The sequence below is a fragment of the Protopterus annectens genome, chromosome 17.part0, assembly GCF_019279795.1.
Source record: "Protopterus annectens isolate FY-2018-M chromosome 17.part0, PAN1.0, whole genome shotgun sequence".
NCBI lineage: Eukaryota > Metazoa > Chordata > Ceratodontiformes > Protopteridae > Protopterus > Protopterus annectens.
Genome location: NC_056751.1, coordinates 320,345,590 through 320,362,080, shown reverse-complemented (window position 1 = coordinate 320,362,080; position 16,491 = coordinate 320,345,590). Strand labels below are relative to the sequence as shown.

General features: G+C 40.0%; 1 protein-coding gene across 3 annotated transcripts in view; it reads right to left on the bottom strand.

Annotated features, from left to right (window-relative positions):
• The window catches only part of TMEM138 (transmembrane protein 138), a 797,942-nt gene that overhangs the window by 453,422 nt on the left and 328,029 nt on the right, over positions 1-16,491 (bottom strand). The window lies entirely within an intron of this gene.

Sequence of the window (16,491 nt, the reverse complement as noted above, 5' to 3'; positions counted from 1 at the left end):
GCCAAGACAGTACCCAAGCTAGAGTCTTTTCTCCCTGGTCCTCAGGATCTGAATAGAACACTGGTAGACTGATGGCTTGGCTTTAAGTTTAAAGAAAACTCTGAAACAACTTTGGGCATAAATGAGAAATTTGTTCTTAAAGTGTCCCTGTCTATACAGAAGACTAGACACAACCACCATGACAGACTGAAATGCAGATACTCTTCTTGCAGATGCCACAGCAATAAGGAGTACAGTCTTCCATCTAATAAACCTTAAATCTGCATGATGAGTTATTCTGTGTAATGGAGTCAAGAAGGGTTTTTGTGTATTTATTTGGAATCCCACATTGGTAAGAGATACAATCCACAATCTGATGTCTTTTCTGTCCATCTCAGACTGTGGGCATACTAGATCAAACTCAAATCCACAGCCGGCACATCAGAATCTTTAGTCTTCGAGCTCCACCCCACCTTCCCATAATGCTCTGCCCTAACTGCAGCTCTTTAGATTTCATTTGCTGAATTTCTGATAGCTTTGTTTAGGTATAGATAGTTTTTTCTTGAGATAATTACTCCTTGAGATAATTAAATTGATCACACTGACTGTCACGACAGCAAAGGTGATTAGGGGATTCTGATGCTGTCATACTTAAAAGTAGTCCGTAACACAAAATTCAGGAATTCAGAAGATTTGTACGAGTGAAAGTTCAGGCATAACATTCTTTTCATACTATCCTCAGTCAAATTGCCAGGTGAGAGAACTATCTAAACACTAAAGAATCATTATAAAAAACAGTATCAATCTCTGACATTGTCATCTTAAATTTGGAATCCAACTGCAGGGACTTGGTCTCTTGTCAAATCAGCTGTTAATAGGCCAAAGGTCGAAAAGCAATTAACAGCTGAATTACATTACTGACATCTGAAAATGAAACATGAATAACGGATCTAATACAGAAATCAGCAAGGATATAAATATTACTCGCCAAGAGACTACCAGAATTAATTTTGGAGACAAAGTAAAAATTCAAAAGCCACGGGAAACTCCAGAACCAGACACTGAAGTAGTTAGTAATCCAGGCAAGTAATGGTTTTATATAGTTCATGGGGAAGATGGAAGCTGTTTATCAGAAATCAAGGGCATCTTTAAGAGACAAATGTCAAAGCTGAAATTCAGAAGTAATCAGAAATGTCTTAATTGATTATATCACATATGTGGGAACTATGACAGTTAAAACAGAGACATAGAGAAGAACATAGTTAAAACAAAGACAGAGAAAGACTCCTTAAGACAGGTCTGCAAGTAAAACTGCACTGCAGCAAGAATGGTCCCAAAGCAAGTTCAGTTGCCCAGTGCAACCAGTCATGCTGAATTCTTTATATCTGGATGATTACCACGGAAACCAGAAGGTATACAGAATGTTTCAGGCTTAATTGTGATAAGGACTACAAGTCGCATTTATTAAAATGCCTTTTAAATGCATTTAGAAATATTACTCTAAGGTAAATACCAGTGACATAGCAAACTTGCTGGCTGACAGATTCACTGAAAACATTACCCCTCTTTCCCTCCATCAGTAAATCAGGACATCCCCAGTACCTGCGCCCCTCCCCTTATATCTAGGGAACAGGTCATCACTGCTCTCTGAAAGGCAAAAAATACAGCCTCCATGGGACCCGATAACATCCGAGGCTGCATCCTACGTGAACTCAGGCAGGAACATGCAGCACCATTAGGCACCCTATCCAACCAAAGCCAGAGTACTGACTTCATCCCAGCTGAGTGGAGAACAGCCACTGTCATCCCTTTACACAAAGGAGGAGCATCCACCGGTTTGGGAAATTACAGACCCATCATCCTACCTAGCCTGATCTGCAAGGCCATGGAAAGGATTATCATGGACCTCATTAACAAGGACATTGGCAACCTCCAAACACTTGTTCCCACACAGTTTGGCTTTGTCAAGGGGAGGTCATGTTTGCTAAATTTGGTTGATTTCTTTGAGACAGTCACCAAAGCCATGGACGAGGGCACACCACCTACCTTGACCCGGCCAAAGCCTTTGACACTATTCCCCACTTGGACATAACAGATAAACTTTCTTAACTAGGTATCAATCCATATATTACCAGATGGATAGCACCTGGCTCACTGATACAACCCACGTTGTCAAGATAGAGGAAGCCACCTCAAGCAGTAGACATGTAACAAGTGGATTACCCCAGGGTTCAGTCTTGGGGCCTCTATTATTTAGGATGTACTTTTCTGAGGTGCAGGCCAAAACCAGTGGGCTATGGCTGACCAAGTTTGCAGATGACTGCGAGCTGGGTGCTGTCATCAATTCCCCTAGTGATGTGGACATCCTCCACAAGGGTCTCACTCAGACAAATGACTGGTACATCATCATCCCCTTTGGGGAGAGTGACGTCCCTACAAATTATCATATTAATAACAACGTCCTAAGCAATCAATCAGTCTTGAGGGATTTGGGCACCCATGTTGACAGCAGCCTGACTTCTGACCACCATGTTGCTGCCATGGTACGGAAAACCTTCTGCATGGCCCACCTCATAAGTATGGGTATCTCATCCAGGGACAAGGAGGTCATAACATCCCTGAATTCTTCCCTTATAAGGCCCATTATTAAGTACAACGCACCTTTCGGCATGTACCTCGCAAAGCACATGCAGCAGCTGGAGAGACCACAGAGGTTCCTCACCAGGAGAATCCAGGGCCTCAAACATAAACCATACAGAGATAGGCTAAAAGCCCTATCCCTCTACTCAGTTTCATACAGATTCCTCGGCGGTGACCTCTGTTTGGCATACAAGGCAACCGTGGACCCCACCTTGATGGAACTGCTGCATATCCGCAAGTCAAGTTCCCCTCAAGTAACCTGCATGTGCAGCCTCAACCTGGTCTGTGACATCAAGAAGACATTGGCAGGACACATTTGTGTGAGAGAGACTCCCTCATCTATGGAATAGACTCCCTCTCCACATCAAGCAGAGTACATCTTTACCCCTTTTTAAGCGCAACCTAGATAACTGGATAGGAAACAGAAAATATACCCTTGGGATTCCACCCATGTCCCTGCTGGACAAGGACACTGGGTGCTGATTTGTCTAAACATGGGCTAAACTCTTGGCTAAGCTCATAAGGGCATCAGGGCCAATAGCCTAGTAACCTCCTATGATCCTATGTAAAGAATTAAGCTTAAATTTAAATGATAAATGTAATGTAATTCATGCTACTGTGCAGACTACAAACACATACATATACACATACTTACACACACACATATATATATATATATATATATATATATATATATATATATATATATATATATATATACTACTAGTGCATACAAACATACACACACACACACACACACACACACACACATATTTGCAAAATTTTAAAAAGGCTATATACCAGGTTAAAATAGGACTTGCATGTTGTGTGGTAAACTAGCTTTTTAGAGAGTTCGTTCTAAATACAGACCTCATGTTTGTTAGTGACAAACACACAGTTTTTCTATGTTATTTGCTCACCATAAAGACACCGCACTAGAGGTGCTACTTAAAATACTGTGCTCCATGGAGTAGGGCAGGTATGTAGTAGAAATGTGTATCGAGGCCCTTCGCAAGTGAGAAGGACATTTAACTAGAAAATGGAGGAGGTCCCTGTATACAGCCCAACTGGGCACATATGCAAATACTAGGCAGAAGGTTAAAAAGTTCCCACCTCCTCCCAAGTTGGTCTTGGTCCATGATTCACAAACATTACCAACAACTGTGGATGGGCAGGTCCCATCTTCTCAAGTTATTGGACCTGAACTGCATACTTACATTTAGGGTCTATGAGTGGCATGATCTTCTTTCACTGCTGCTGTGTAGCATTGCCTAAGGAGGTGAGAAGCAACTGCTGTGCCTCTACTAAAAAGTACAGTCAAAAATATATTTTTTTCACAGTAGTAATCCCCATCAGTTATGTTGTCCCCTACAGTGAAGGCAAATCTGCTACCACAACCATGTGTTCATACCTGCTGCTGTGCTGCAGACATGCTCCAGCTAATAGAAGCAAATGCTGGACTGAATTCCTACATTAGCAACATGTCCTACAATCATGGCAACAGAGGGTAAAACTTTTACAAGTCACTCACTTCCATAGCTGTGGTAAAGGAAGCAGTGCATCACCATGCTTCAAAGAACTCTGATGGCTTGGTTATGAAAGACAGGTCAGTTAGTAGAATGTCATATTAGAGTTATCATTAGCAGTACTTCATTCTGGTAACAAAAGCTTTTGATTCTGTAAGCAATAAAAACATGCTTGCTTTGCTTGGATAGAAGTAGGTCTGCATCTTACGAAACCTTAAGGAGGAGATCTAACCACATGGTTAGATACACTGGCATTTGAGTCTTGTTGCAGTTTAGACAGGGAGAGAACCAGTGGAAGGAATGAGTCAATCTGTTTGACCTGTGCCAGAATAACAGCATCTGTTTCAGTATGGTTCACTTCTAGTTGCTTAGAAGAAGACTATGCTTCAGTGGAGTTTTCAGTTACTTAGAAACATCAGGCTCAGTCCCTTAAAGGGATTTTGTGCAGTACTGCTTGTCCACAGCCACAATAGCATGATTCAGTTTTGTGACTCACACAACTGTCAGGACTATAGGCAAATAACATTTTAAACTTTACCTTTAAGGGTCTACATACAATGTGCCTGAATAACCCTCCCCATCTCTTAGCTTCATATTATAACTAATAAGATCACATTTGAAAACACTTCACTCTCAAAAGTTAAGGTCCTAACCTGCAGGCTGAAAGACAAATGGACTTTAGGGTTGGACAAATCACTTTCTCATGCCACTAAGTTACAAATTACTTGCCTAAAGGAAGCTGAATAGACATTTGTTGACAGAGTTGCAAGAGTTAAAAAAAATCCATGGTTGCTATAGCCAAGGACTATAAAAATCAGTTCTAATTTCATCCACTACTTTTAAGAGAACTTTCTTAATCAGATGCACTGGAAGAAAGGCATATATCAGGTCTTGCTTCCAATAAAACAGAACACATCCTAGTTTCCAAGCACGAAGGTGATGCATCAGAAAACAAAACTTGAGAATTTATGGACTGAGATGAGTAGCAAAAATCTCTACTCCTGATCCATCAATCCATACACATGGGGTTGGGGTAACAATAAAAATAGTGACAATCTAAAGCCATTGTTCACACTAGCAAGTGGCTAGCCATGCCACTGCTGTTCTTCATATCACACACATGCACACTCACACCTATGGCCAATTTAATGTGCACAATCCTTCTACTGCATGTCTTTGGAATGTGGGAGGAAACTAGAGCACCAGGATAAAACCTTTTTAATCCCCAAATGGCTCCCTGCTCACCACCAGAACATGCCAATATCCACCACCCATACACTCTGCTCACTTTCCTGCCTAAACCATCAGCTAGCTTGACTATTAAGTCTGTATATTAAGCAAACTCTAACACCATACCCAGCCTTAATTTAACACAGTCACTGCCCCCCTCCACTGTCCACTTCTCTCAGACCTTCTCTTCATCTACTTTAACCCCTGGCCTTCCTACCATGTTTCTTGTGGTCTGTATACTGCTGCTATCTTTCCTTTTGGATTCTCCTTAGCCCTACTCTAACACCCTGTTAATTACTCTACCTAAACTAACCTTTCGTCTACCTACTCATCTTAGCTAACCCCCTATTTTTCTTGTATCTTCTCTCTCTCTTTGTGTTCTTTCCTTTTAATTCATAAACTCTGGTTCTTCCTGTCTCTTTCCTTTTCTTTTAACTTACTGGTTCATCCACTTACCTCGTCTGCTCTGCAACTACTGATTGTTTTTCTTGTGACCAGCTCTGACCGGGGTGTAGCCCCACTCTGTTCACCCTTGCTATGCTAGGGTTCTCTCCACTCCCCTACCCTACCTCCATTCTCACCCACCCCCACTTCATTTACTTTTATAGCAAACCTAACTCCTCCCTTGCATCACCTGCAGCCAATCAGTCCTTACCAATACTCCCTGTCCAGTCAGGGTCTTCCACTTACTCTCCACCACACCATATACCAAATATCACTTACCCAGCATATCTTAACACACCCTCAACCCACACATCATCACCCTACACTCATCCACCCACCTGACCATATAACTTATTCATTACTTTCCCTACCAGCCTTTAGATTCTCTAGCATGTCTCACTATAACTTTACTGTACTGCCCCTCATTTGCCTAACTCTCTCTCTCTCTTCTTATATATATATATATATCAAAGCATTAAACTCCCAGAACATCCTCCAAACAGAAAAGTTCTCCACATCCAATACATCCCTAGAAATAAAAACAGATTTCTACTCTAACATAGCACCCACTCTATACAATCCCAGCACACTATTATTCGCCAAATTCAAAATTCTACATGACTTATCTAAAATGATACCCCCACCTATTACAAAACTGAAGTATTCAAATAAATCGACCCCCCTCCCTTAACCACCATACAAAAACAATCTCCTATTTAACCCAAAGTGGTGACATCCATCCCAATTCAGGTCCGTCCATTAACCCCACTTCTTCCAAAACATCTTACCCTAAAAATCTACTCAATCACGCTAAACCTATGTAGCATCTGCAACAAAACTACAGAACTCCATGCATGGCTAACACAGCATTCCCCTGACATACTTGGACTCACGAAAACATGTCTCAAGCCACATATAAAAGTTACCAAACTACTCCCTTCAGCCTACCACATAATTAGAGCAGACTGAACACACAAGAAAGGGTGAGGTGTAGCTCTCCTCTATCCTAATGCTCTCACCTTACGCCCACATGCCAAACCTATCCCGTCCTTTTCTACTGCTGAAATTCTGTTAACCTCTTAAAAATCAATAATATCAAACAACTCTGCATCACAGTCCTATATATTCCCACAGGGAATAACATCCCCCATATCAGAAAACATCCTGTCCTGGATCTCCCAAAACATATCCAATGAAACCATCATCATGGGGGATACCAACATAAACTGGCAAGAACTAAACTCCGACAATACCACCAATAGCATGAACCTACATGGATTTATTCAACTCATTTCTGCTCCAATTAGAATCCCAAAATATAAAGATCAAGGAACCACACTTGACTGGATCCTAGTTTCTGATCCCCACAAATACACATACTCCAGAACCCTACCAAATAACTTAACTGACCACCTACCCGCCTATACTAGCACAACCCCACACCACCAGAAACCACATCTATAAAACCTCACACAACTTGTCTAAATTTGACCAACACCAATTTAACTCAATACTAAAATCAATAAACTAGTCCATTCTAAAATTCCTACCCTTAGATGAAGCCATCAGCCACTTCAACAAAATATTCCTTAACCTAGCTCTCCTCTCCCCTGCTCCAAAAGAGTGAAAACTAATCATACTCCTTGGCTGACCAAAAATGTTCTAGTAACTACAGACAAAGCCTGGCAAGAATGGCAAAAAAAAAATTATCAAAACTTTCAAAAATGTAGACAGCTACGCAACCAAGCAAAAAAAAATGATAAACAAAGAGAAGAAGCTCTATTTCTTCCAACAGCTAACCTCCAAAAAAAACAACCCCCCAAAATTTTGACATACCATTTCTCAGCTCCTCACCCTCAGGCCAGAGAAAACCCATCCCCTGCCTCCAATAAAACCCCATTCCAAACAGCAGAAGCTTTCAATACACTTTTCATTGACAGCATACTCAATCTACTCAATCCTTCCAACGAGCCCTCAAACTCTCACCCTCCACACAACCCCAGCCCTTCATAAACTAACACACAGCACCCCTCCTCATTTTCCCATCAACCATAGGTCACATCCACAGCTCACATCTTCCCCACCTAACTCTTCAAACTGTACCCACACAAGATGTACATAGGTTACTCCACAAACTAAAACTTTATTCTCCATCTGCTGGCAACCTCTGACCAGAGAACTTAAAAATAGCCATGAATTATGAATGCTTATCTTGTCAGTATACTTATCAATCGATTCATCTCAGAATCCTATATCCCCATCCCTCTGGAAAAAACCCATAATACCCCCCACACACACACAAAGGTGGTAAGTGCTACATTTCCAATTATCGAACCATTGCTATATTATCTCCCCTATCCAAATTGTTAGAAAAATGCATACATAAACAGCTGCTTAATCACACCCTACAAAAAAAATCTACTCACCCCCACCCAACACGGCTTCAGACCTTCACACAGTACAACCACTGAATTACTCTCCTTTACAGATACAGTCAACAAAGCCAGGGATGCTGAACTACTAACATCCATGATATTCCTTAATCTATCCAAGGCCTTCAACACTGTTTCCTACCCAAAACTACAACTCTCTATCCTTGGTCTTTCCCCTTCTACTCAGCTATGGTTCAACAGTTACTTAACAGGCAGACAACAATGTATAAAATGTCAGGGAACCCTCTCTAATTTTCTGCCTAACAACACTGGAGTCCCTCAGGGGTCCATTCTTGGATCATTACTATTTAACATATTTGTTAACAACATTCACTCCCCTTCCACCAAAGCGCCTAGATACAATATGCCAATGATTCTACTATCATCTCCTCCTCCAACAACATAAAACATCTCCAGCATCTAACCCAAACTGCCTTCACTTCCATAGAGACCTGGCTAAACAGATAGCTCCTGCTGAAACCAAATAAAACTGAACTCCTCCTTTTCACACCCAAAAATCTCTCAAGTGAATTTAAGGTTTTTTCTCTAAACAAAACTCAAGTAGAAGTCATCTCCCAAGCCAAACTACTAGAAGTAATCATAGATAATAAGCTTTCCTTTGATCTACCCATTCAAAATGTAATAAACATCTCACTGCAAACTAGAAATACTATACCAGCACAAAAACTTCATGAAGTCAGCCACAAAAAAAAAACACCCTGGCTACTACTTACCTGCTCCCCTCACTCCTCTACACTGCTCCCATGCTGACAGACATTCAGATTACCCTAAAAAAAACTCGAATCCTGCTATAATAAGATTGCTAAAATTGCTATAAATGCACCCCATAACACACACCACTGCACAGCTCTCAATACCCTCAACTTGCTCAAACTCCCACACCCTCCTAGATCGCCAACATCTCAATACAAAGTCACATATCAACCCGATACTTGCCCATCACTTAACTCACTCCTCCAAACCTACTTACCCAACAGAGCCCTCCAATCTGAAGACAAACAATTAGCAACCTTAAACAAACCAACGAAAAAAGCTGGACAGTGTCTATACTCCTACACAGTAGCTAAGCTCTGGAATAAGTACTAGAAGAAATCAGAGCAACAGCAAACCACAAAAATTTTAAACTCACAGTAAAAAATACCTCCAATATGCAAGCATCTTCCCCTGCTCCAAAAAAACTAGAAACCCTGCTCCAATCTATCCAGCCACCTCCATACCCCACCTTCTACTCCCTAAACTCTTCTATACTTTCCTCCTTCCTCTTCTATACTTCCTCTTCCCCCCTTTTCCATTTAGTCCTAGTTTACCCAACCATCTTTTTTTCCTTATTCCCTCCTGTAAGATAGAGCTGCCTGATTTTCTGAGTCCTAACCACAAATTTTAAACTGCCCCCCTCTCCTCTAACTAACTTCTAGCCATACTAATGTATATCTTAGCTAACTTTACATTCTTTTAATCACTTCTTATAAAGCCCTACTTGCAGTCTACCTAAACACCCCTGTAGATGTCCATCATAATTAAACTAGCCTTCTTTATAATGTATAACATCAGCCTACCAACATCAGAATTAGATAATCTAACTGAACGAACCTACTTATCTCTTTATTTCTTGGCTGGCTAACTACTTCAGAAATTGAAACTCAACTGCCTTTATGTTCAATAGGGCCATCTTGTAACGTTGTAAACTTTACACCCACATGTAAATGCAATGACCATTGTACTTTTACTTTGTCAAATGCGCTTCTTTTTTTTTACTTTATATATTGTCAAATGTTTTTATTTTCTGGATTTTTTCTTCCCGGGCCTCTGCTGAAAATGGGTTCCTGACCCGCTCGGACTTTCCCGGTCAACAAATGACAAATAAATAAAAGCCATGTAAACACAGGGATGACATGCGGACTCTGCACAGAAGGCACTCCAGCCAAGAACTGAACTGAAGAACCTCTTGCTGTGTGGCATAAGTGCCACCCACTGCATCACTGTGCTAGCTAATATACCCCAAAATTCATAAAGTGTTTGAAAGCTGATGTGTTCAGTTGTCATTTGTAAACCAGAGACATGTCTGCTGTGTGCATTATCCCACAGATTTTATTCCCTGGAAAATTTGTTGTCATTATTATGAGGTTGTGATGACTGCTAAGCAATGATTCCTTGCACAGCTGATAAGGCATTGTTCCTCCATATTTACTGCATCACTGTAGTACTGTCTGTACTGATCTGAAGGTAGCCTGGTCTACTCTTGTCTTAAAGTGCTTGCAGAGCTCTTCAAATTTGTCCAGTTTCTTTTATACTGATAAGGAGAGCCAATGTGGGCTAGATTCAGAAAATTTCACCACATCACAGTAAGTAAATTTAAATGATAACAGGCCACATGCAGGGTGTGTGCAGTTCATAAAACCCAATAATGTGACGCAGACAAACAAATGGTGAGCCATGTTATATGCTAATGACTGTATAATGATATAATAAAGTGCTAATGAGGCAAAAAACATGGCAGAGCAATTCAGAAGTATTTAAATGCTGTGCTGCAATGCTACACCTGCTTTAAGACTTGTGCATGTGGCCATATGCTCGCTTTCAGGCAGAGTAAAGTAGTGTGTGATGTTAAGGTTGTGTCAGCTATTGCAAATGTGTACCTGGAAGAAGTTCTTACACTTAATGTATATTACAATAGATAAATATATATATATGTGTGTGTGTGTGTGTGTGTGTGTGTGTGTGTGTGTGTGTGTGTGTGTGTGTGTGTGTGTGTGTGTGTATATATATATATATATATATATATATCTGTATCTATATATTAAAGATATATATATATATATATATATATATATATATATATATATGGGTCTACTTTTTTTTGTTGAATCTCTTTACACTGAGTTTCATTTCTCCCCGACCACTTCACTGAAAACTCAAATTACTGAAAACTCATAGGGTTCATAGGTTAGTACTAGGCTACCTGCCCTTTTCAGGCCATTTTAAGCCTAGCCAGTTACCCCATGTGAGAATCAAACCCTGCACCTTGTGTCTGTAAGGTAAACACCTTAACCATTAGGCCAATCTCCCACCCCCTCATTTTACTGAATCTCATTTTACTGAACTACAGTTAGTATATATGGCACTATGTAGAGTACTGTAAGTCAAGTAAAAGGTATATACCCTTTTCCCCATTGTAATGCAATCCTGGAGTTAGTATATATAGTTAGGGTGTTGTGGGAGGCACAGTCCCCCACTTATTTTGAGTACATATTGTCTTCTGGAGAGAGTTAGTCATTGGTGTTGCAACTATGCATGTCAATTGTTTAAAATGTACTGTTTTGAAGTTTTTTGGTAAAATACAATATGAAACAAACTAGGTGGGGTGCTGTGCCCCCCCACCACAACTATATATACTAACTCCAGGATTGCACTACAGTGGGGAAAGGGCATATGCCTTTTACTTGCCTTACAGTACTATACACATTGCCATATATACTAAGTACAGTTCAGTGAAATGAGACTCAGTGAAATGAGCTTTCAGTAATTTGTGTTTTCAGAGAGGTGGTCGGGGTGAAATGACATTCAGTGAACTGAGATTCAACAAAACAAAGTAGACCCATATAGATATAGATATATATATATATTTTACACACACACACACACACACACACACACACACACACACACACACACACACACACACACACACACGTGTGTGTGTGTGTGTGTGTGTATATATATCAAATTATCGAAAATCAACATATTTAATGGCAACTGATTGGATGATGGTGACTGACAAATTGTGTCCAATCAAACCATGCAAAAAAAAAATTAAACTTGAAACACACAAACAAGTGATCCTAGTTGAGTATAATGAAAAGCATCAAAAACATTCCTTATTTATATATAATCATGTTGTTTGGAGCAAGGGAGTACTTACAGAGGGTGGTTCTGTTAAGTGCAATAAAAGCATTAAAACAATTCTTTTAGCCAAGTCCCCCTTAACACCATAGTGTAATCAGAGACTGTGCCACTTAAAACTGAAACTAACAAGCTAGAGGCAAATTACAATCTAAGATCAGTTTATTAACATTTTATATAGGCTAACCAACTAATCCAAAACTTTATTAAATAAGAAACTAACTAACTAAAAAATGACTGACTAACAAAAAGAAGTACCACTAGGCATCTACCAGAATAAATATTAATAAATATACAACTTTGTTTTTGTGTTTCAATAAAGGATATTTCATTTTTACCTCAACTGTGGACTATCTACTATTTTCTATTTGATTATTTTTACAGTTCAATTTTTATTAAGTGAACAAAGTGCATAATTCATGAAATGAACATCATATCCTCTACACTGCAAAGTTTCTTCTTGGTTTGTTTTGGACCCATTATAGGTTGCATACTGGGTTTTTCTGAGACTTTCAGGGATTCCATAGATTTCTCTTTTTGTAATTACATATTTGCAAACAATGAAACAGTAGTAAACATTACTCAAAATGAGCCCAGGGAAGTGTCTATCATCAGTGCAGTGTACTTCTAAAACAGCTTTGGCCAATACATCTTCAAAGAACAGACAAAGTGACATCCTCACAGGCATTAGGGAAACTGATCAATCAAAGGTAACATTCTAGAATTAAATTAATTGTGCAGGAGGTAGCATTTAGCTTATATATGCCGGTATCATTAAGTCGGAAAAAAAGCTTTTGACAATGTCAGCTTGCAGGACTCAACACCTTTTCAAAGTAGTTTTCTTCCATAGTGTGTTGAGGCTTTGGGCTTCTCGCTATGCTTTTTTTTTTTTTTTTTGCAGATTCAGCCTTCTGGCTGAGATGAATAGGCTAATTAAGGATCTCATTATTTTTTCTGAATAACCCAATTTCAACAAGCAGATCTGATAAACAAGAAAAGTGAACATAAGCAGAGCTGGGGATCACAATGATGTAAAAAATCTGTTCATTTTATCACAATGACGTAAAAAAATCTGTTCTTTTTATATCATTTACATCATTGTGATCCCCATTTCTGCTTGTGTTCATTTTTCTTGCTATTTTTGTGACTTATTCGTTGTTTCAGATCTGATAAACATTGTGTAGGTTATGAGGGTCTATATTAGAACACCGAACATTTGAAATGTCGGGTGTTCTAATATCGACCTGTTTTCAGCTGAAAATATCGAAGTAACAGGAAAGAATTCGGTTGTCCGTTTCTGTTGCTTCGGTATTTTCAGCGTTCTGGTGGAAAGTCACGGGTTGGGTTCAGGTAAGTGTGCGATTGTGTGGACATGTGGGTTAGGGCGGGTTAGGGCACGGGTCAGTTAAGTGAGCGATTGTGTGGACGTGTGGGTTAGGGTGGGTTAGGTGAGTTAGGGAGCGGGTGAGGTGACTGTGCGATAGTGACGGACCTTAGGGTTAGGGTTTGGGTTAAGGTAAGTGGATAGTTAGTGGTGTTTGTATAGTTTAGTGTAGGGTTAGGTGTCAGAGTTTAGGTGTATGTGTGTGGATTGGTGTTTGTTTGGTGTGCTTGTGTTGTGTGAATGTGTTTTGGAACCGCAAATTTTTTCCCTAGGAAAAAAGTTGCTGTTCCGAATGTTCGATGTTTTTTTTTTTCGATTGCTAGAGAACACTAGACATTTTGAATGTTCGGTGTTCTAATATAGACCCGATTATGATGCCATGCCTTCACTTGAGCCTCTGTGAACAGCTCCACATATGCTTGGACAGCCCTTGATTATGGGGGTGAGGAAATTGTCATCCCATAATTAACTATCTGAAAAATGGAGTTGCTGTTGGGCATTTAGTCTTAAAAGCAAACCGTGGGATGGAGATCTGCCATGCTTCGCACTTTAAAGTGCTATTGGAACCATAACAATAATACATTACCTGTATTTTTACTGTTTTGCCATCCATTTCACAAATTTTCCCATCACTGCCTGATTTTGCATGAAGGCTGGGATATGCGAGAACTGTTCTGGGCACCATTTCTCTACCATTTTTCCTGAGATCATTAAAAGTGAGACTTTCATGGCAAAAGAAGGTGAGGACATTGTTCCTTTTAGAGCACATAGGTCGTATGAGGAAGAGTCCAAGATTTTTCTGGACATCCTCCATAAGTGGTACAAACAAAGGCTCTTGCAGTAGGGCTACACCAGGTCTCAGTATGAGGCTGATACCTTGAACAGTTTGGCCAAGGCTGTCACTCAAGCTACTGTTATTCCATGCACCAGGGAACAGTGCTGTCACCATTATCATGTCTCGAGCTGATGAAAGGCTGTCCTTGGCCAAGGGGAGGATGACGTTACAGCCTAATCACCACTTCTGTACTGTAAACATACATCCTTTCACAAAACAAATACCCTGCCAATGCATTAATCTATCTAATTCATTATGCCCTTTTTGCACTCACACTTACCCCTCTTAGCTGGCATCTAATCGTTAAAATACAGTCAAAAGATTAGAAAGGAAGGATCCCCATCAGGGTGCTTATCTGAATCAGACAAGTGAAGTTACAGTACCAAAAGATAACAGCCTGTCGGGTGCAAGGACCTGCATTCAGGCTGATGGCAAGCTAGTCTGAGGATATCGCTTGTAAGTCATATTATACCCTTACACCAACAAGCAGAGGTCATTATCTGGATGAACACCCTCTGGAAGGTAATGCTTTGGTAGCCCAGCTGGATGTCAGTGAGCTACAACCCATCTGTTATGAATACTGCAACAGTGATTTCAGTCAGGACATCAGGCTCTATGACCACCACAGTGAAAAGATGCTGAATGTAGGAGGTAGAAAGGGAGTCTGAGCTGGTGGATAAGGAAGAATACCCTGAAAAGGAGGAAGAGACTCCCATGGCCATCTGTACCCCATATTGATCACTTTCAGAACCCATTTGACTGATGCTACCTGTTTCAAAGAGAGAAAGACAGACAGACTTTGGGGGAGGTATAAAGACTTGCCAGGGTGGGACATGGGGATGCCATTTGAAAAAAGTCATTCCAGCTTGTTGAACTATCATGTTTTCTGAGTGGCTCCCCCACTTCTTTCAATGTCCCTACTATTGTTATTTGAATGTCTGCTTGCCAGAAGTTTGCTGAGTCTGCTCTACTTGTTTTTTATAAAAAGATCCTGAGTTAGGTATCTTGGAGAGAAAAATCTGAGTCACGTCTTAAATCAGTTTCTCTCTTTCATCACACTTTTTCAGGACCTCAGCAGCAGATGGTCTAAAAACACATCTCTATAAAGGGAGAAAGTCAAAATTTCAGCTTTAATATCTTTAGGTGTTACCTTCTTGTAACAGTTCCAGAAGCTGCTGCTCTAGAAGAAACAGTTTAGTCGTAAGCACACTTCAAAGAATGTTTGGTTACTTGAGATGCAGAAGCAATTAGTGTATTAAGATAAGAATTTTCCTCAGAAGAAGGAAAAGTGACGATAATGTTCCTCATATTTTCAAATAAAGCAAGCAAAAATTTTTAAGATGTGAGCCTGACAAAATCCCAAAAGTAAGTGTGGCAGAGGAATACATTGTTTCCCAAAATCTATCAAGAGCTTTCCCAGCCCCATCACAGGGTTGGGGGGGGGGTTATCATTTATCAAATGTTTAGGTGCAGATGGACTCACTAAAGAAATCCCTGCAGGATCAGATCTAGGATTAGAAATAAAAACTTGTAAGATTGAGGAACTTTGTAGAGTCCATCTGCTTTTGTACTGTCTGCAAGCTGGCTGTCAGGATGTTACAGGCTGTAATAAATCCATCCTCCAAAGCTGGAAGAACAGGAGGAAAAAGAGTGGGTATAGGGAATACCCACTGTAAGAAATCATATTTTTTTGTTTTTGTTTTTGCAAAGACACTGTAATGTCATTATGTTTCCACTGAAACAACTGTTCCATCCTAAATATAGTTTCAGAGAAAGAATATTCTTCCAAGGGACAATCAGAAAAAAAACTTTCCTCAGAATTAGTTACCTTAGGAGAGAAAACAGAAGCTGTTCCCTCACAATCATTTTCCTGTTCATCTCTATGGGAATCTTCAGAAAAAGAATCTCTTTTTCTTTTACCAGACAATTCAGAATAAGAAGGATCAAGAACCTGATCTAAGCCCAATAAATCATTCCTGTCTAAAGTAACAGGCAAAGGAGTAAATAAATGCTTAACTTTATGCTTCCTTTTAACTGGGATCTCAGTAGAAGGAGATAAAATCCTGTCAGGGACATCACCCCTGGGAACAGGCATCTTAG